This window comes from Cygnus atratus, chromosome 2, assembly GCF_013377495.2.
Source record: "Cygnus atratus isolate AKBS03 ecotype Queensland, Australia chromosome 2, CAtr_DNAZoo_HiC_assembly, whole genome shotgun sequence".
NCBI lineage: Eukaryota > Metazoa > Chordata > Aves > Anseriformes > Anatidae > Cygnus > Cygnus atratus.
In genome coordinates this window covers 57672717-57695739 of record NC_066363.1, presented here as the reverse complement: position 1 = coordinate 57695739, position 23023 = coordinate 57672717, and positions in this window count along the sequence as shown.

The window sequence follows — 23023 nt, the reverse complement described above, 5'->3', positions numbered from 1 at the left end:
TGCTCTACATATGTGATAACAGAGAGTACATACAAGCATTTTAGTTATTTAGTATTTGTTTCATCATTCATTCTAGCTAGGGACATTGGACGTTTCAAGATGTGATTGTTCAGCTGCTAGTGGAGCATGGCTACATTAGTTTTTCTCTGAAGCCCTGCAGGCTCTGTTGTGCTTGTAAAAATGATAAAAGTAACTAAAAGTAAGGAAAAAATAAAGTGAGAGGAAAAACAGGAACAAAAGGACAAAAATATATAATAAAAATATAAATAATAACAAAAATAGAAAATGGATTCTTTGGAATGGAAAAAGTAAATTGCCTGTTGGAATCCCTTTGAGGTAACTAATGCATGCACGAATTAGGATTTTAGTTCAGAGTTCATGAAACATGCACTCAGCACTGGCTGAAGCTTTGCAGCCATTATCAGAACAGTAACTCTCCTCTATTTGCCAGCGGTAAGAGTCACAGTGCAGAAAGCTTGATTCTTTTCTAAAAATAGTTGTCACCTTTCTTCCTTTCCTTGCTCTTTGAAAGATAGGTGTGTGTCACTCAAACGTCTTACAGCTCTGAGTACTTTCTTATTTCTGCCCAATGAACATACAAAATACTGCTAAATCAGAGGGGTAACACCTCTCATCCCTGGTGTGCTGCAGTAACTGACCATTGAGATGTAAGAGGATGAGGTGCTGGGCTGTGATGTTCTTCAGTACAGTCAAAAGTGAGCTCCTAGAGGAGTTTAAAGACATAGACATAGTGGTGTTTTCTTCTTTTTCTTTTCTTTTTTTTTTTTTTTTAAAGGAAAAATAAAGAAAAGAAAAGTTGTGAAGGAAATCACCTTTTCCAGTTTAACAAAATGGATAAAAAAATATTCAGTCAACTCTACTAAACTGAATGAAGAGCATCCAGGAAGTTTATAAGAAATGTCTGTCCCTTTAATCTGTATTTGGGCAGATATGCATTAGCATTTTGATTTGGTTCAGGACAGTACCTTTGAGGTGCACCTTACAATCATTGCTACTTGTGAGGCTACATTGCCTTGTGATTCACCTTGTGGACCTGCCTCAGTGTGCATCACATGAATTGAATTTAGGGACAGAAATAAGTCAGGAGATACATTCCAACAGAGCATTGAATGCACCCAGCCACGAAGTGCTCCAGTCCTCAGGATCAGACTGAAACCAGTCCAAAGAACAACCCTTTTTGCCCCCCACAATCGCACATCCTGAACCAAGCACAGTGGATGTTAGGTGCACAGCACCAGATCTTTCATTCTGCAGGATTACTCATTTTACACTGTGCTGCTTGTTAACATAGGCATAACTTCTGTTGAAGCATCGTTTCCTTGGAAGCACCATTCTGTTTTTTTCTACTCAATGCAAATAAAGTTGGATTTTTATTTCCAGAAATCAATTTGGATATTGAATACCTGTCTACAATGTGGCATGTGTTATTTTTCCCACTTTCTACCCCATGTAGCTACTCAAGATCAATACTGCACTTCTTTTTATAGCCCCTGTTAAAATATCCTCTTTGTAGTCCATTACCAGTTGGCTAATAGAGATTCAGCTTTTGGATCCCTTGTCTTTTAAATCCGTTGGGTTGAAACATCCAGGCACTTTGAGTCTGGCCTCTAAAATGCATTCCCTTGTGTGCATTTTAAGAGGAAACATCACATGGTCTAGTTACTCTGGTCCTTTAAAATCAGAGCAGGAAGCTGGGGAAGAGAAGGAACTAGTCACACCATCTATCATTAAGACCAAATTTAGATGTCCTCTATAGTCAATGGAGAGAAGTAGGACTTCTCCAGAGACCAATTCTGCACAACTAAATTAGGCTTCTTTTCCGAATTGCTCTCCAGAGAAATATTTTCTTTCCACTGATTATAGTGGGAATTCAGGGAAAGCAGCTGGCAATGTTAAATCACTACAGCCAGACTGTGTGAGTATCCCTCCATGTCAGGGTTAAAGCCAGAACCGTACTAAGATGCACTGAAAATTGACACATACATGAATGCTATTCTCTCCCTTTATTGCCCTGTCTGTTATAGAGTGTCTTTCTTTCCCCAAAACAGCCCCAAACACTGTCTTCCTGCCCTTCTCTCATTTCATTTTAGAATCCCCCCTGCCTTTCCCCCCCCGCCCCTCATCCTTTGTGTGATTGCTGGAAGGGAATTGCTGAAACCCCCAGCAGTTTCAGCAGTCCAGTCATCTTGCCTTGCCCAAGACTGCTCAGCATGGAACTCCTAAGCACTGGCTCTCTCACTGAAAAAGAAGGATGCAACACAGCACAATGGTTAACACTTCCAGTCGGAAAATAGATTTCAGGCATAATGTTTTTTCTTTGCATATCTTGAACTGAATCCACCAGCAAATCTCTATTGAATTTGCCCCATTGTTTTCACTGAAAAATCTGAAAGAATATATTTTTTTGAACAGTAACAGCACAAAAAACTCTGCAAATTTTTCTCCTAAAGTGAACCACTTACAATTTATTTATTTATTTTTTTTATTTTTTTTTTAAGCTGGAAACCCATAAGAGTTTGGCTTTTTAGCCAGGCTGAAACAATCCCACTGATGTTTTGCACCTTTCTAGCAAGCCACCAGCACAAGACATTAATCAAGGTTCCATTCAAAACTGAGGTAGAAGTATAACAGCATTTTCAAAAAATAAAAATAAAATCTGATTTGTAATACAGGCAAGTATAGGTAAAACATCATAAGCACCCGCCATGTGTAACAATCAGAGGAAAAAAGACTTGCGTCTTGATTTTATTAGAACTGAGGTCTGTTAGATTGTAGTCTCAACATAAAAAGACAACTGCAGAGAAGTCAGAACTCTGGTTTAATACCAGCATTTCATGAAAAAATGGAACCAGGAATCATTCTGAAATGATTTCACTTGTACTATACCATTAGTAAAAAGGGCTGCTTAATATTACAGTAAAGACAAAGGTGACATGAGGACTATGAGCTTAAGGACAAATTATTTAATGAGTTGAACGATACTCTTTGGAGTAAAGACATTCAACAATTCAAATAAACAAGGCTGGTTGAGCTTCTTGCATTCACCTGTAAAAATAAACAAATACCATACTAAAGCTGAACTATAGCAGAATTTATTTAATACTGTTCAGTTTGACCCCTTCACCAAGTAGCCACACGTGCCCTTGCCTATTTTGGGCTCTACAGGAACAAGCATGTATTGTTAAATTTGTATGAAAATTCTAGCACTAAGCATAGAAGTCTAACAAAAATCAGTACCCAAGAAGTGATACTTCCCTATCAACTTGCATAGCTATGTTATTACACAAGTCATTGAAAACTGCTTTCAGTCGATTCTGAATTAAAAGTAAAATTTTAGGTAAGGTCTGCATATTATTCTACTTTCCTTGTGAAGTATTTTTCAAGTTGGTTCAGTAACAGGTTTGTTAAAACTTCAGGTGATGTTCAACGAACTCCTCTAATTTTATCCTTCCTTTCTCACAAAGTGGAATTTAGGATTAAATTCATTCTACATTTCTACAGGGTTATAGCAGAGATAAATTTGGCCAATATGTATTCATACATACAGCTCTTTTAAATACTTTGCAGTAGTTTTCTTGTGATATTGCATGGAAAAGACAAAAATAACTTGTTTTTCCAGTGTCCTCATCTACTTCCACAACAAATATAGTTGGTGAATGTAAATTAACGGTTATTACAGCATCTGCTCTGCATTTCACTTATTTTTATAGTGAAAGGCTGACTTGACTTTTTATTTTGATATTGCAAGAGTAACACACCTGCTGGAGCCTGCTATATTACTACTCCAGGGAAAGATAGTTAATTGCATTTTCTGCCTATTAAAAACAGAGGGTTTTTTTTTAGATTTAATATCGTCTTCCATGAAGTTCTTTAAACATCTTATCAAAGCTTTCCAACACCATAAAAACTCAGTCCTCCTTACTGCCCACCGAAAAAGCTCTGCCAAAATAAACTTCTCAGGGAGTGAATTCAGTCTCAATAACATATTTTATATCTAGAATAACAAACACTCCTGCAACTACAGTAATAACAATAACATTAATAGACGTACTTACATGGATGAAAATGACACTTTGGAGGAGGACTAACACAGTGTGAGTTGTAATACTTAAATCTAGCTCACAAACTAGACTGCAGTTTTACAGAGAAAACCACAGGCTGTAGCTATGGGCAAAATCAGAGGAAGGTTCGGTTTTTTTCATTTTAGTAAGGAATGCCAAAAGATAATTAAGGGCCAAAAGGTTACACTCACATTCAGTTTCAGGGTACAAACCTTTTACATATATTCAATAAAGAAGTATGTTGTTAACTTGGCGATAGGTGCATTGCTAACAGGTTGGCAAGGGAGGGTGCTGTTAGCAGCAGCTGACAGGTGATCTGAAACAGGGACAGCAGTCCTGCCATCCTACCATGGAAGGGAAAGGAAAAAACAAACAAACAAACAAACAAAAGGATAACAAAGTTAGAGACGATGTTTTTTGTTTGGCTTGGCAATAGGCAGTTTTGTTTTGTGAATTACATTGAAAGTTCTGGTTAATGTGTCTTTTAGTCACCACTCAAAAGAATAAGAAACAGGTGTTGATGACATGTGAGTCCTGGGGAGACCGTGGCAAATGAGAAGCAGCGGTGATCAAGCACTCACACTAGGAACAGCTGCTTGATGAGTCCCATTTAAAAAAAAAAAAAAAGTCACAAAACAAAAACAACAAACTCTGGAGTAGGGGAACGAATAATAAAAGCACAAGAGCAAAATAAAGTCAAAATATGGAAATTAGGAAGCAAAGCCAAAGTCGGCTTTTATTGGCTGATGTTACAATTATCAACTGAGCCATTAACAAAACACAGCACTAACCATTTTCTCAGTTTCTTGGGAACCCCCCTTTCTCAGAGACAGAGTGCAGGCTGCACCAGCAGGTCCTGTAACAGCATGCATCCTACCACCCAGTGTGAATTAGGAGCCTCGTTTAACTGCCTCCACCTATATGAGAGGCAGGATGTTTATGTCATGTGTGTAGGAGTCTGGTTTTGAAATACAAATTCAATTGCACGAAATTGACTTGCTTATAGTTTCAGGCAAGTGTTTCCCTCAACTAAAGTAATTGTGTCATATAATCTGTCTTGGAGTAACAGGCCCCCCAAGCACCTTGGGTACTTTGGAACGAATTGAGAGAAATAAGAAAAACAACAAGACATCCAACCAACCTAACAAACAAACAAAAAAACCCAAACACTTTACAATCTTTTTCAGCATCTGAAACACAACTTGCATTCCAGTCTGTCCTCCACTGGCCATATCTTGTAGGGTTTACCTGTATAATGTGTAGCTTGCATTTATTTCTCTTATTGTTAATGCTAACATAAGACATAATTCATTTTCTTAAAGTATATGGAATTTCATGGCTATAAAGAGAAAGTAAATAAAAAGAAACGTAAGAATGAGTATGAAAATTTGTTTTCATAGTCAAACTAATATAAAACTAGCCTATCTCTACTGTTTTCAATTCATATCCAGGCACAATTCCTTCTTTAAATAAACTCACCCCAGAAACAAGCCTGTATCTTAAGGTGTAAGTACTTCAGGTTGGGACTGTGATATTTGCACAGTTCCAGAATAACATAACTGCTGCTTTCACACACTGCCACAGCAGGGATAAATCCTATGAGGAAAAATATCTAAATAGAAAGAAGAATAAACTGCATATGGATGAGAGGGAAAAAAAGAAGAAAGGAGCTTAGGAGTCAGGCAACTAACAGGAAGGTTGAAGACTCTTCAGGGATAGAAATGGTAAATGGCATCTTACTGTTTGCCTATAATATCTATGTGTAATATGAAGGCCAGTACAAGATCTCTTTAGAGACCTGAGGATGTTACAGTAATGCAAATACGAACAGCTTCTAGTTAGAGGCTCTAGCCATTAAAGACGATTCTTTTTTTTCAGGATAAATAAACCTCTAAAAATGGATGTGATGCTAAAATATCTGTACTGAAAAAATACAAAAAATAGTTTTATCAGACGAAGGAAAGGCTTTATCAGATGTGTAAAATAAAATTGGATTGTATAATACAGGATAGAGATATAGGAAAGAAAAAAATGCACGTTGATTCTTCTTTAAAGGCAGTGTACTGCATTATAAAATATCTGAACCATGACCAAAATAAGACACAACAAATGCCTAGCAACGAGGCACTTGAGATAATAGAATGGTTACTTGCCACCATAAATAATAGTTTTCAAAGGCTTTCTCTTCACTACTCCATAGTAGAAAACTCATTTTATCAGGGCAGCGGCGCTAAACATACACTGCTCTTTTGGAGCATTCTGCCATGTGTTGTCACCAGGGTGTTCCTCGGGTTGTTGTCCAAGGGAAAAAAAGCAATTTCAGAAGAGACAATCTCCAAGGACAAAGAGGATAAATCTAGCGTTTGCTTGTTAGATGATGAGGATGAATTAAAACACCACTCAAATGCTGTAGTTTGAAGAAAGTTCATCTAATGAGGATTAACTATAAAAAATGCAATTGTAAAAGAATATGCTATATTATGAAAGAGACTAACATTTAGCGGAATTGGCAATGAACTCAGTCCTCTGGCTCTCCAGGGGACTACTGGCTACTGGTTTGTTTTGTTTCCATTCTCATATCTGTTAAATGGATATAATTATTCTTACGTACTTTGCAGTTATGCTTTGTGATTTAATTACTTGCTTAAAAAGCGATCATAAATTGTAAGGTACATAGTCCTAGAAAAGCACATCCTATAAGTAAGTACTTAGCCTATGGTTCTCTTGAGCTCTGCCCTATCCGTGCCTTGCACTTCTACAAAAAGCTGTATTGTTATGACTAGTACCTGGAAAGTGGAAAACATAAGGGAGCTGTAGCTCTGTCTCCTCATTCAGCTGCAGGCTAGATATTCAACCTGGACTATTCCATCCATGAAGCACCATGGTAAATCACTAAGAGGTGACACAATGGCCCTCCACAGGAGATCCAGTTTGGATGGGTAGCCTGTTTCAAAGAGAAGGCAGACCTCAGGAAGCATCCATTTGCACTTCCAGACAAAACATTTGGGGTAGGGTAAGGCTGTATTTGCTTCTTCAAGCAAAAACAACAAAAACCACAACATTCCCACCTGGACCACATGTACACTATAAAACAAATAAACTTTTGTGTGCATGCTGCATTTTAGATTTATATATATATATAAGTATGCACACACATACATAAACGTGGACAGTTTTGACCAAGAAAGCAGTTAAGACAGTCATTATGATTACATTAGACACAATGAGCAATACCTCTTGTAGGGAATAACTGTCAGACAGCAGATTCTGCTGCTAAGCTCCAGTCTGGCAGACGTACCCTAGAACAAGAGCTTTAAATTAGCTACCTCTGTGAACTTGTACAGGAACCATCCTTACTGAGAAAGTTAGAGTTCATTTATGAATTATGTAGAAAAAGTCTCATCAGTCCATCTGGGGAAGCCATTAAGGCCTTCTCCCTCCTCTGATATGACAGGAACACAACAAAAATTGAAATTGTGCTAAAGCCAAGTTCTACTCAGGTTCCAGTCCAGATTGGCTTTCAGTAGCTGAGCTGTGGTAACTGCTGGTAGCACTTTCTCAGTCTCCCTTGACTGAAGCAATGAGACAGTCTAAGGGGTGTGATTTCTATAGGTGGGTTGAAACATATGCCCATAGATTTATCTCAGTGGATGGTGATAACTTCCTTGGCCATCATAAAGCAGTCTGTTACAACGTCTTGGAAAAGAGATTTTAGAGTAGGGTAGTATAAGAACAATAAATGCACATGTATGAATTTGTCATGTCCTTAGCTTTATTGAGGTCCTCACTCCTCAGTGCCCCAGCTGGAACATGCAGCTGAGGTGTTTATTTTTTTCCTAAATTCCACACGCTGACAATATCAAGGCTTAAGACTTAATCTTTGTATGCCAAGAAAGTGATTTGATGTTCAGACTAATTGAGTGTTCAGGAATCCTACTGATTTTAAATACATCAAGGAGAAACAAAATTCAAGTAAAAGTCAGTCTACTTGGTTAACTTTTAAAGAGCACTTTAAGTGTCTAGCAGTGGTCAGCCAGATTGGGCCATTTGGCCTATACAGCCTAAGACACTCTAAAAAGAGCAGTTAAAACTGCAGAGGATGTAACTGAACTGCAGCAAGCACTGGAACAAACAAAACATATGCTCAAGGCACTTCACCAGGGAAAGAGAGACTGTTGCCTAAGTGCAGGCTGGGGCTGCAATCCAACAAAGCACACCTGAAGTGTTTCGCTGCACTGAGGCTTAATCAAGGGATCCCAATACAGCCCGAGCCTGTTAGCTCCAGACAAGCATGAAGTGTGAAGCTACTGCTGCAAAAAGAGCTGATTGCTGTTTTGAAATACATAAACAGTAGCATTACCGAGCGAGGAATCAAGGGAATAATAACTGCGCTGTTTTATATCAACTCTGCAGGGCCAGGTCTGGAGCTGTACACCCTGCTCTGGTGCTGCTAGTACCTGTGCTTCTGTTACACCAAGATTTATTTTTTATGTCAAGTTGGTGCTGGTGGAAAAGTGCTGGCTTCGACCCAAAATATAAAATAAATCAGAAAGACTCCAATGAGGGCAACTAACGTGATAAAAGACTGAGGAAATAAGTTTAATGCAGACTGTTAGGAGAACTGAGTGTGCGCTGTGCAGAGACAACAGGACAATCTGATAACATGTATGTACCCAGGAAGGATTAACTGTGACAGCATATTATTCTCAGTCATGAACATGAACACAAGAAAAGAAAAATCCCAACTAGTTTCTCAACACTGGAAACAGTAAAGATTGTTTTCTATGGATAAACTCCTATGTGTATTCTCTGTCATTACAAAATTACCTCAATTTTCCTCCCCAGACTCTTCTCAGCACTTCAGGCCACAAAATTTGCAGGGACTAGATATTTCTAAGTGGTCTATACATCAAATAAATAAATAAATAAATAAATAGCCAAATAACATTAAAAATGTTAGGGGAGAAGTGGAAGATGACAGAAAACCAGCCTATTTACCACAAGTTTAGCAATAGAAGTGTTTGACCAAATACCACAAAGCTTTTTTTTTTTTTTTTCAGAAGTAAAACAATCGTATATTACCTACATAAAAAATGCCAGGTTAAGAAACAGATAACAGATATTCTCATCTCCGTATGTCATCCTTATATTATTACAGGAGGATCACCTAAGGAAAAAAAAGTTTAATGGTCCTGTCAATTCTCTTTACTTCTAACTCTAGATCTCTATGACACTTGAAGAGACAGTTATTGAGGTGGGCAAATTTTAAGGGCTGCCAGCCTAAGTTACAAGACTCAAACTGTTCACTGCATCTAACACTGAGAGGGAAGTCCAAAAGATGAAGGCATACTGCCTGAATTTTGAAAAAGATATTGGTGGCTTGAAGCACAGGGTCTTAATGTGATCGTGCATCAAAAGCCACCGAGCAACACTTAAGAGAGTCAAAGCACAGCAGTATTTTTTTTTTTCTCTTTGACAAAGCAGTTTTCTAACACCAGCACACTTTATTGAAGTATGTTGCAGGCATTCATCAGCTGTCATTGACATTTTCCATTGGAAATAGTAATAAATGGATGGTTTCAACTTCAGCAGTGAAACCCTTTATTTAAATGTATATTCTAAAATTAAATAAACTGATACTTAAGATTATTAAAGAATGTCCTACATAACAGGTCCATACCTTATTGAAACCAAGGGAACTGTGTGCTTTAACTTTAGCAATACCTTGACACAGAATGTTTTTACAGCCAAACTGAAATGCATACCAATTTCCCTAAAAAAAAAAAAAAAGAAAAAAATATTTTCTTTCAGTGGGTTATTCCTGATATCTGCACAGTTACTGCTTGGCCTTACATCCAGTTTCTGACAGGATCTCACTGACACCTGTTCCCCAGGGTGCTATAGTGTAAAATATTATGCAAACATGCACTTTGTTAAAACAGTTTTAAGAGGTGGGTCAGAAGAAATGTAATTTCCTAATTATTTTTCATCCCTTACAAGTTTATTTTGAGCTTCTTCTTTGTCATATAAAGGAAAGAGATGGAAGAATGCAATCACCTGGAGCTTCATAGACAATTGTACACAAGGTAGACCCTGAACAAAGGCAACATTGATTAACTGCAAGCTGGCCAACTCTTTACATTTTGACAGATGGACAGCAAGTGTTATCTGCCAAATAAATATAGAATTTGACCCACTCCAACTTATTCTTCTGTCTGTTGCTGTTTACTAGCACAGCACATGGAGATCTGAATCACGTGTCCTGGTTGTAGGAGCACATACTCTATCAGATGAACATGGTGAGGCTGTTTGTTCTAAGGCAAGTGTTAGAGAGCTGGTGGTCGTGTATGTCACTTGCTAGCACTTACTGATTTAACAGCATTGTACTTACTATAAATTCAATCCTTCAAAACAGCCTGTATTATATTCCTTGAACTGAGTCATTTAAATTCTGCTGTTAGTCTCCCTGGTGTAGGACCAATACTCCACAAATATGAGATGTATTTATAAACCTTAAAAGCACTATCTGGCCCCTTTCCTGGTTGGATCAGGGAGGCTCAAAGGACTTTAATCTGAATTTCATTATACATATCAATTGTATGTGTGTATGTATATATGTACACATATATGAAAGTATATACATACCGTAACATATATTAATAAATACATATGACTGAATATGTGTGTGTGTGAATGTATAATTCAGTGGTCCAAAACTTAAGTCACAAAGGTGAACTGAGAATAACCAAACACTATTTTCTCAGCCACTGGATGTTCCTTGTCCTCCTTGCAAACATGACAATGGCTCACTCCAGCACACACATTACTTTATCAGTATTCCAGTAATATGGGGCGCTGCTGTAGAAAAAAACAAAAGTTTTTCAAGGATTGTTTTAGTTTGTAGGGAAAAGCAACACTTTGTTGTTTTAGGATGAAGTGTTGCTAACACGCAAAGAATGGATTTTGTTTTGATAAATACAAGCAGAATCAGAAGGAACTTTTAGTAACTGATCATCATTTTCAAAAAAGTTAAAGGTAACATTGTGAATGTTTGCTATACCATACATGGAATTACAGCAGAGATGTTACAGGGTAGTTTCTCTATGGTTTGATGCAGGGATTTACAAACCTTTATGAGGAAGAACTATTACCCCACAGCATTTCTTGTGGGCTACTCTGAAACTTTTCGTTAGAGATGCAACAAAACTAACACAATAGATCAACCACTATTTAATAACCGCTTGTGATAAAAACAATTTTACTTGACTATATTCACCTAGCATTTGGGAATAAGGAGGCATGGAAAAAGAAGCAGAGACCACTATTTAGCTAAAATAAATAATCAATGAAACCTTTTTGCTTAAATACAAAATATTCAAAGCACTAAAAATAGGATGTTTTAAGATGTTTAAGAGTAAATAGGGATTGTTAAATATATATTTTTTTAATTATTATTTTATTATTTTTTAATTGAAAGCTGCTGAGAAAACAATTGCAAGACCATAACATGTTATGATTTATCTAAGTTTAAACATGGTCTTCCTGCCTGTTGTATCTGGCCACTTACTTAAACTCAGAGAAAGTCTTTGGAGACTGTAGGAATACCGGAGGGGGAAAAAGATATAGCCAATAGTGGCTTAGATGAAAAATGTGATGGCTTTATCCAAGAGAATGGTAAAAAATCTTTGTAAGGGCAAGTTTCTTTTTTTTTCAAATCAGTCACAAGTTACTGTCTTTATTTGATAATAGAAGTATTACAATAGCCGTGATAGTCCAAGGATATAACAAAGCTAAAGCTCTAAGGAAGGGGGTACAGATTTTTGACAAATAACTGGAATACGGGGATAAACTTGCAGGCACAAAATTCCTTTCTCCAGGTCTAAAATAAAAGCAGCAAACTTCAAAGTTAAATTCTAACTGAAAACATGTCCTGTGAGTTTAACTGGACTGTATCTTTTAGATTAGGACACTGTGCTTATGGAATAGAGAAAGACAGGCATAAGGTTGTCATTGTGAGACAAAGGCAGAAAGGTGGTCTTTTTGGGAAACAGATGAAGCCTCAGAAAAACTAGGAGGAGAACTAAAAAAAAAGAAAAACGAAACAACAACAAAAAAAACACAACCCCACACCCCAAAACCTAAAAACAGTATTGTTAATGAATTCATGCTTTTAATGCCTAATAGGGTCCAGAGTTTTTGATTTGTGCTCAACTTTAGCAGGTGTTTTGCATGACAAATTTTTGAACTTTTATTGTAGAAAATGATAGCAAGATATGTAGTAGAAGAAATACATTTTGAATCTAAGAAGAGGTTAATTTCTTCAGAAAACAAAACAAAACAAACAAACAAAAAAAGCATCTTTAACTGTAATACTGTCACCAGGTAAGCACATATAAAGCCAAAGAAAAGACTTTCTGCAGAGGGGTGAACAACAGTGTTAACACTGAAAGTACTGGGGGAGAGTGGCTCAAAAACTGGGAGAAAGTGGCTTGAAAGCTGTGCAGAGGAAAAGGGTCTGGGGGTGTTGGTTGATGTTCACCTGAACATGAGCCAGCAGTGTGCCCAGGTGGCCAAGAAGGCCAACAGCATCCTGGCCTCTGTCAGGAATAGTGTAGGCAGCAGGACCAGGATCATTCCCCTGTACTCGGCTCTGGTGAGGCCACACCTCAAGTACTGTGGTCAGCTTTGGGCCCCTCACTACAAGAAGGACATTGAGGCCCTGGAGCATGCCCAGAGAAGGGCTACAAAGCTGGCGAAGGGCCAGGAACACAAGTCCTATGAGGAGCGGCTGAGGGAACTGGGGTTGTTTAGTCTGGAGAAGAGGAGGCTCAGGGGAAACCTCACTGCTCTCTACAGCTACCTGAAAGGAAGGTGTGGGGAGCTGGGGGTCTGCCTCTTCTCGCAGGTGATACTAGTGATAGGACTAGAAGGAATGGCCTGAGGTTGCACCAGGGGATGTTCAGATTGGAAATTAGGAGACATTTCTTCTCAGAAAAAGCAGTCAGGCATTGGAACGGGTTGCCCGGGGAGGTGGTGGAGTCACCGTCCCTGGGGGTGTTCAAGGAAAGGTTGGACATGGTGCTTAGGGACATGGTTTAGTGGGTGATATTTTTAGTAGGGTGATGGTTGGACTAGATGATCCTGAAGGTCTTTTCCAATCTTAATGATTCCATGATTCTATGATACTGAGATATACACAGGCATTTGGTATGAAATTTAAGAGGTGGCTCCAGCTCCCACTAGAGATGTTGAAGCAGCTATTTGTCCCATGTGGCTGTACAGCTGAACAGCCAAGCTATACAGCTTGGTAGCCAATAAGAGAACTTGGGAACCAGCTTCATATTCTGCATCTACATTACTTGGCAGGGCTGCCTCCTTTTGTGCCTGTAATAGGTTAATTTCACTCAATCTAAATATTTTTGAGCAAGATTCTAGTGAAAGTTATTGTACATAGTTATTTCTAGGGATTGCTAATCCATTTTTTAAAGAACTTTACGGAAATGAATTAGACAGATTTTACCCCCTCTGTCCTCTTGAAATTATAGCTGTCTTTGACCATAAATTAAAACAGGAGGAAAAGAGAGAGCTAAATTTATTAAGTGGATAACCTCTTTCTCCTAATGCTAAATGCAAATTATTATTTAATTGGCAGTCACCTGAGGACAATATACATATGACAGGTGTCATGGAAACATGCCAAAACTTTAGTATAAACTCAAGGCATTTGATTTAGTGTTCAAGGATAGATGATTGAATACCTGCATAAATGACACTGAGAGCTATAGGAATGATTTATATAAAGGATTTGGAACTTTTTGATCAAATGAAGATTCAAAGTTCCCCCCCACTCTTCTGTATTTATGGAATTACTACACTAAAGGATTTATTGCTCTGGAGGCAGAGATCAATAATAGTTTGTGAAAAGACCAAGTTAGAAACATCTTGAGCTAAGACTAGTGTTCGATATAGAGTTCATCGTTATAGACTTCAGATTTTCCAGAATAAAAAGAGGGACTGATGTTTGACCTTCACCAGTTCCTCTGTGTGTGTGTGTGGAAAAGGTATATTTACAGAAAAAAAAAAGAAAAAGAAAAAGGATTAAAAAAAAAAGATGAAAGAAAGCCCTAGAGTTGAGGTGGGAGATTAGGCACACCAGTTAAAGGCTATTGGGTAAGGCAAGACAAGAGTTGATGCTCATTTATTAGTATTTATTTATTATATTATATTAGTTATATTATTAGTTATATATTATATAATATTATAATTTATTGTATATAATTATAATAATTATTATTATATATTATATATATTTATATAATATTATACCTTTTATATATTATATATTATATATACTATTATAATTATTATATATTTATTATTATTTATTTATTATTTATTATAAATATATGTATATAATTATAATTATATATTACTATATAATAAATTATATATTATATATTATATATTATATATAATGTATATATATAAATTATATTATATATGTTATATATAATGTATATAATTATATATGTTATATACGAAGGGTTGAGATATCGACAGATTTGACCAGAGTGTGTTAAACTAAAATTGGTATAAGTATTCGACCTGCTTAATAGTTGCTAGTCACAATGTCGATTGCCTTAATCTCAAGTCTGCTGTGCCTGTTTCCCAAATTGAGTTTTATAGCACGTTACTTTCTGTATGTGCTCCCTGTCGTGCTGTTTATCCTTTCCGGGCCCAGGTTTAAGATTGTTATGGTACTGTGTGGTGTAACGATGGCTTATGAAATGATGAGATATCTGGTCATGACTCTAACCTGGTATTTGTACTCAGCACTGTCATTGACTCTATACTTCGGAAACCATATCTCAGAAACTATTAGCAATTACACCTATTGCCTTTTTTCATCAGGGAGTCAATCTGTGGAGGGGACAGGGGAAGATATTTTTTCCTACCTGTTCACTCTCCCTTCCTCCTTCACCACCCTCTTATCCCCCGAGCTAGTTACGGTAGCTCTCCAAGATGTTGAATATCCTTGGGATACTCGGACCAGCATGTTCCTGTTGTTATGTCTCCTGAATGCGCTTCAGGTTTTGTTTAAGGTTAAACAACTACTTAGGAATCTCATCTGGAGATCTGTCTTGAGGCGGGATAGTTGCGAGTGGCAGGGAGTGTGGGAGGATATGGGCGGGTTTCTAGAGCAGTGGGCACCTCCAGTGTTTTGGACATTCACCCCTGAACAACTGTAAAATCCTAAAAAACTGGTAGAATGCTTGAAAAAAAGGTGTCATGACTCTGGCAGTTCCAAAGTGACACAAATCACTGTGGCGTGCTGGGGTCTGGCTTGTGCCTATCGAGCTGCAATTGATTCTACTATCAACCTAGTGACAGACCCTGTGGCCGTTCCAGTTCCAGCTCCCGCAGCCGTTCCAGCTCCAGCTCCCGCAGCCGTTCCAGCTCCAGCTCCCGCAGCTGTTCCAGTTCCAGCTCCTGCAGCCGTTCCAGCCCCTGCAGCTGCTCCAGCTCCTGCAGCCGCTCCCACTCCTGTGGCTGGGTCAGAGAAACGAACTGTAGCAGTGCAAGTTGTCCCTGCAGAGGGTACTCCAACCCCTGTGGCAGACCCTGTGGCTGGGTCGGAGAACCGAACTGTAGCAGTGCAAGTTGCCCCTGCAGAGTGTATTCCAAGCCCTGTGGCAGACCCTGTGGCTGGGTCGGAGAAACGAACTGTAGCAGTGCAAGTTGTCCCTGCAGAGGGTATTCCAACCCCTGTGGCAGACCCTGTAGCTGGGTCAGAGAAGCGAGCAGTAGCAGTGCAAGTTGCCCCTGTAGACAAGGTGAAAAAATGGTATAGAAACTCAGGTCATTTAGAACGCAGAAAGTCTTCTGCTAAGTCTAGGTGTGGAGAAGACGGGGCTGGGCCATCAAGTGTGCAGGAGGATGAAGATGAGGATGAGGATGTCGAAAAATCAACAGTAACTACCCGAACCCTATACCAGCGTGAAGAGGTCCACCAACTTAAAGAGAGTTTATTTTCTTCCCCACCTGTACAAACCAGTGTCTCGGCTATTAGGGGTAAACGTGCATCCGTGCAAAGAAGACAATATGGTGGGTACACACCCCGCGCCACCCTGTGGTTCTACCTACGTGACCATGGAGAGGACATGAGAAAATGGGATGGAAAATCTACTGAGACCCTAGAGGCACGGGTACGTGAGTTGCAAAAGAAAACAATCGGGAGAAAGGGGTTCTCTGAAAAGTTTGCTGCTCCAACTTCCAGCAGGCAGTCTTTTAAACACAGAAACGAAGATTCTGACCAGGACTAGAGGGGCCCTGCCTCCAGCCAGGGGGAGGAAAGGGACAATCGAGTTTATTGGACTGTGTGGATTCGATGGCCTGGCACGTCTGACGCACAGAAGTATAAGGCTTTAGTAGACACCGGTGCACAATGTACTCTAATGCCATCAAGCTGTAAAGGGCCAGAGCCCATCTGTATTTATGGCGTGACAGGGGGATCCCAGCAGTTAACTGTATTGGAGGCTGAAGTGAGTCTAACCGGAAATGAGTGGCAAAAGCACCGTATTGTGACTGGCGCGGATGCTCCGTGCATCCTTGGCATAGACTATCTTAGAAGAGGATATTTCAAGGACCCAAAAGGGTTCCGCTGGGCTTTTGGCATAGCTGCCTTAGAGACAGAGGACATTAAACAGTTGTCTACTTTGCCCGGTCTCTCAGAGGACCCTTCTGTTGCGGGGTTGCTGAGGGTTGAAGAACAGCAAGTGCCAATCGCTACCACAACTGTGCACTGGCGGCAATATCGCACCAACCGAGACTCCCTGATTCCCATCCATAAGCTAATTCGTCAACTGGAGAGCCAAGAAGTGATCAGCAAGACCCATTCACCTTTTAATAGTCCCATATGGCCAGTGCGAAAGTCTAATGGTGAGTGGAGACTAACAGTGGACTATCGTGGCCTGAACGAAGTCACGCCACCACTGAGTGCTGCAGTGCTGGACATGCTAGAACTCCAGTACGAACTGGAATCAAAGGCAGCCAAGTGGTATGCCACAATTGATGTTGCTAATGCATTTTTCTCCATCCCTCTAGCAGCAGAGTGCAGGCCACAGTTTGCTTTCACTTGGAGGGGAGTCCAATATACTTGGAATCGGCTGCCCCAGGGGTGGAAACACAGCCCTACCATTTGCCATGGACTGATCCAGTCTGCGCTGGAGCAGGGGGAGGCTCCTGAACACCTGCAGTACATCGATGACATCATTGTGTGGGGTGACACTGCAGAGGAAGTTTTTGAGAAAGGGAAGAAAATAGTCCAAATCCTTCTGAAGGCCGGTTTTGCCATAAAACAAAATAAAGTTAAAGGACCTGCACGAGAGATCCAGTTTTTAGGAATAAAATGGCAAGATGGATGTCGTCAAATCCCAATGGATGTGATCAACAAAATAACAGCTATGTCTCCACCAACTAGCAAAAAGGAAACACAAACTTTCCTAGGTGTCGTGGGGTTTTGGAGAATACATATTCCAAATTACAGTCTGATTGTAAACCCGCTCTACCAAGTAACCCGTAAGAAGAATGCTTTTGAATGGGGCCCTGAGCAACGACAAGCCTTTGAACAAATTAAGCAGGAAATAGTTCATGCAGTAGCCCTTGGGCCAGTCCGAACAGGACCAGATGTAAAGAATGTGCTCTACACCGCAGCCGGGGAGAATGGTCCCACCTGGAGCCTCTGGCAGAAAGAACCTGGGGAAACTCGAGGTAGACCCCTGGGGTTTTGGAGTCAGGGATACAGAGGATCTGCGGCCCGCTATACTCCAACCGAAAAGGAGATATTGGCAGCATATGAAGGAGTTCGATCTGCTTTGGAAGTGGTCGGTACTGAAGCGCAGCTCCTTCTGGCACCCCGACTGCCGGTACTGGGTTGGATGTTCAAAGGAAGGGTCCCCTCTACACATCATGCAACTGATGCTACATGGAGCAAGTGGGTTGCACTGATTACTCAGCGGGCTCGAATAGGAAACCCCAGTCGCCCAGGAATCCTGGAAGTGATTATGGACTGGCCAGAAGGCAAGTACTTTGGGATATCATCAGAGGAGGAGGTGGTCCGTGCTGAAGAAGCCCCACTGTACAACAAGCTACCAGAAAATGAGAAGAAATATGCCCTGTTCACTGATGGGTCCTGTCGTATTGTGGGAAAGCATTGGAGATGGAAAGCTGCTGTATGGAGTCCTACACGACGAGTTGCAGAAGCTGCTGAGGGAGAAGGTGAATCGAGTCAGTTTGCAGAAGTGAAAGCCATTCAGCTGGCCTTAGATATTGCTGAACGAGAAAAGTGGCCAGTTCTCTATCTCTATACTGATTCATGGATGGTAGCAAATGCCCTGTGGGGGTGGTTACAGCAATGGAAGCAGAACAACTGGGAACGCAGGGGCAAACCCATCTGGGCTGCTGCATTGTGGCAAGATATTGCTGCCCAGGTAGAGAACCTGGTTGTAAAGGTACGCCATGTAGATGCTCATGTGCCCAAGAATCGGGCTACTGAAGAATATCAAAACAACCAGCAGGTGGATCAGGCTGCTAAGATTGAAGTGGCTCAGGTGGACCTGGACTGGCAACATAAAGGTGAATTATTTATAGCCCGATGGGCCCATGACACCTCAGGCCATCAAGGCAGAGATGCAACATACAGATGGGCTCGTGATCGAGGGGTGGACCTGACCATGGACACTATAGCACAGGTTATTCATGATTGTGAAACATGTGCTGCAATTAAGCAAGCCAAACGGTCAAAGCCCCTTTGGTATGGAGGACGATGGCTGAAATACAAATATGGAGAGGCCTGGCAGATTGATTACATCACACTCCCCCAAACCCGCAACGGCAAGCGCCACGTACTTACAATGGTGGAAGCAACCACCGGATGGCTGGAAACATATCCTGTGCCCCATGCCACCGCCCGGAACACTATCCTGGGCCTTGAAAAGCAAGTCCTATGGCGACATGGCACCCCAGAAAGAATTGAGTCAGACAATGGGACTCATTTCCGAAACAACCTTACAGACACTTGGGCCAAAGAACATGGTATTGAGTGGGTGTATCACATCCCCTATCATGCACCAGCCTCCGGGAAGGTTGAACCATACAATGGACTGTTAAAGACTACACTGAAAGCGATGGGTGCTGGGACATTCAAAAATTGGGATACACATTTGGCAAAGGCCACCTGGTTAGTCAATACTAGAGGATCTGCCAACCGAGCTGGACCTGCCCAATCAAACCTGTTACGCACTGTAGAAGGGGATAAAGTTCCTGTAGTGCACGTAAGAAACATGTTGGGTAAGACAGTCTGGGCTACTCCTGCCTCAGGAAAAGGCAAACCCATTCATGGGATTGCTTTTGCTCGGAGACCTGGATGCACTTGGTGGATAATGCAAAAGAATGGGGAGGTCCGGTGTGTACCTCAAGGGGACCTAATACTGGGTGAGAATAGCCCATGAGTTGAATTGTAGTATGTTAATTATCATATAACACTGTATGTCATCACTACCATGGTTGCTATATATCATAGATGAAAATGGTGATTAATTAGAAGGTATTGGAAAGAGTGTAACCTGAGCATGACATAAATGGTATGGAATAAGGGGTGGATATCTGTCCTGGTTTCAGGTAGGACAGAGTTAATTTTCCTCCTAGTAGCTGGCAGGGTGCTATGTTTTGGATTAGGATGAGAAGACCGCTGATAACATGCTGATGTTTTAATTGTTGTAGAGCAATGCTTACACCAAGCCAAGGACTTTTCAGCTTCTCGCTCTGTCCTGCTAGCGAGCAGGCTAGGGATGCAGCAGGAGCTGGGAGGAGACAGACCCAGGACAGCTGACCTAAACTGGCCAAAGGGGTATTCCATACCATCTGATGTCATGCTGAACAATATATATAGGGGTGGCTAGCCGGGGTGGAGGGGGGGCCGGCTGCTCGGGGATAGGCTGGGCATCGGTCAACGGGTGGTGAGCAATTGCATTGTGCACCACTTATTTCGTACACATTATTACTATTAATACTATTATTATTATTATTATTATTATTATTGTTATTATTTTTTCCTGTCTTAATAAACTGTCTGTATCTCAACTCACAGGCTTCACTTTCCCGTTTCTCTCCCCCATCCCGGAGAGGGAGGGGGGAGGGTGAGCGACCGGCTGTGTGGTGTTTGGCTGCCAGCCAGGCTAAACCACAACAGAAAGTTACATTGCTTTTTGCATTCCACCATTGATAAGGACACAACAAGAAACCAAGGAACAACTTATCACCTGGGAAGGTGGAAATTGGCCAGAGACAGTGAGAACGTGCATGAGAAACCTAGGGTTGTTTAGAGAAAATCAGGAAGTCATGCTGTGGAGGGGCTGCACTCCCTGTGCCTGGGCGAGGCGCTGTGGGGCTGGTAGCTGGCAGGCTCCTCTGCTGCTGCACAACAGCCCCAACAGTGCTACAGGCTGGGAGATAAATGGCTGGAAAGCTGCCTGGCAGAGAAAGACCTGGGAGTATTGGCTGACAGTTGGCTGAATATGAGCCAGCAGTGTGCTCAGGTGGCCAAGAAGGCCAACAGCATCCTGGCTTGTATAAGAAGCAGCGTGGCCAGCAGGTCTAGGGAAGTGATTGTCCCCCTGTACTTGGCTCTGGTGAGGCCGCACCTCGAGTACTGTGTTCAGTTTTGGGCCCCTCGCTACAAGAAGGACATGGAGGTGCTCGAGCGAGTCCAGAGAAGGGCAACGAAGCTGGTGAGGGGTCTGGAGAACAAGTCTTACGAGGAGCAGCTGAGGGAGCTGGGGTTGTTCAGCCTGGAGAAGAGGAGGCTCAGGGGCGACCTTATCGCTCTCTACAGGTACCTTAAAGGAGGCTGTAGCGAGGTGGGGGTTGGTCTATTCTCCCATGTGCCTGGTGACAGGACGAGGGGGAACGGGCTAAAGTTGCGCCAGGGGAGGTTTAGGTTGGATATCAGGAAGAACTTCTTTACTGAAAGGGTTGTTAGGCATTGGAAAGGGCTGCCCAGGGAAGTGGTTGAGTCACCATCCCTGGAGGTCTTTAAGAGACGTTTAGATGTAGAGCTCAGTGATACGGTCTAGTGGGGGACTTGTTAGTGTTAGGTCAGAGGTTGGACTCGGTGATCTTGGAGGTCTCTTCCAAGCTAGATGATTCTGTGATTCTGTATTCTGAGACTGTGAAATCAGAGTCCATAGTAGTCCTGTTTACTGAATACTACTGCACCAGAAGTCTGTGGCCACTTCAGACACCATTTTCAATAGAACATAACATATTTAACTGACTTGCTAAGAAATGAAGGGTGGACTGATTGTGTACAAACTGTCATGCCTAGGCTCCAGAAAAGCAGTCCTGCTGCTCATTCTGTGACTTTCAGACTCTTGGTGGAGTCGGATATTTGTCCATTGTATTAAACAAATAGTTCTATAACAAACAGTATCTTGAGGAGCACCAAGTATAAGATAAGCATTAATATTCAGGAGGATGAAATTTATCAATTAAACATACTATAAAATGCAACCAGAAGAGCCGTATCAATCAAATCAAATGCTTTTTTCTTCAGTTTTCTCAATCAAGAATGAAGTTTATCCTCTCAGCAAAAATACTAATGGTCTGTGTTAGGGAACTCAGGATCTCAAGGGGAATATATTTTTCCTGAAAGATGGATCATTTATAAATGCAAACTCTTTGTTTATGGTCCATGGTAAAAGGTCAAATGTTTGCTTGGTGGAAGGAGTAAGGAAGGATAAGTTCACTCGGAGTATTGTTACAGGAACAAAACTCAGCCAATGAAACATTTAGGCTCCACGTTCCTGTTACTAATTTCAGCGGATGGTTAGAGGTCTAAACACATGCAAAGCACTGTCAAATTGAAGTGGGAACTTTCTGTGCTGCCTTCAAATTGTTTGTAGACAGAATGAGAAGGCCTTCTGGGCTGGTGGTCATGTGGCTGTCTGCTGGGGAGGAGGACAGTGCTGAACTTCACCAGTGGGGAACAGGAAGATCAGCTGAAACAACCTAACTTTGGCCAGATGGAATCAGGCTCGAAACTGAGTAAGATTTTGTTGGGAGGATCTGGAGGCCATGAGAGTATGAGGGAGATGGAGCAGGGTGGGACCTGTAGAGAAAGGCATAATGCAACAAAGCACAGTGAACGTAAGCAAGATGGTGTGCGGGGGTGGAAATGACCTGAAGCAGAGTCCTAGTGGTGATAACACATACAGCTGGTGGCCTGCAAGCTGTGGAGTGGTAGTGACGTGGGGCAGATAAACGCATTTTGTGTTGTCCCATGGGAGAGTGAGAGCCTGTGATAGGCAAGGTAGGAGAAGGAGAGGTGGAGCCCTTTTCCCCTTACAGCCAAGTATTGAACCAACTGCTGCTGCCTGCCATCACTTTTTCATTTAGTAACCCAGCTGTAATTTAAATATAAATATGTAATATTAAAAACCACATTTTGTTCCAGAGTCTTTATTAAGCAGTACAGTAAGCTGCAAATGGAGAAAGGACACTGGAGAAAGGACAGGAGCAGACACCCCCAAACCAATTGGTGGCGCTGGCAGCAGGAGAGGGCTGCGTTCAGCCCCGGCCCCCCCCCCCCCCCGACCGATGCAGGAATAAGTGTAGGCAGAGGCTTTGCAGGGTGGAACAGTTTGTAATTTATTCCTGGGGTAATTGTGGCTGCCACCCCCAGCCCGTCCCCAGGTGAGGCCCGGCCGCCTGCTCAGGCGTGGGGCCCGGCCTGCCGGCCCGCGTGGTCTCCGGCCCCCGGCTCCTCCTGCCTGACCCTATGCAGCCAGGACGTGTCCCCAATGTCGTCGTCCTGCTGGGACCGTGGCAGTCTGCGCCCGGCCTGCCCCGCGTGCCAGGAGAAGCTCCTGACAAGCTCTCCTCCC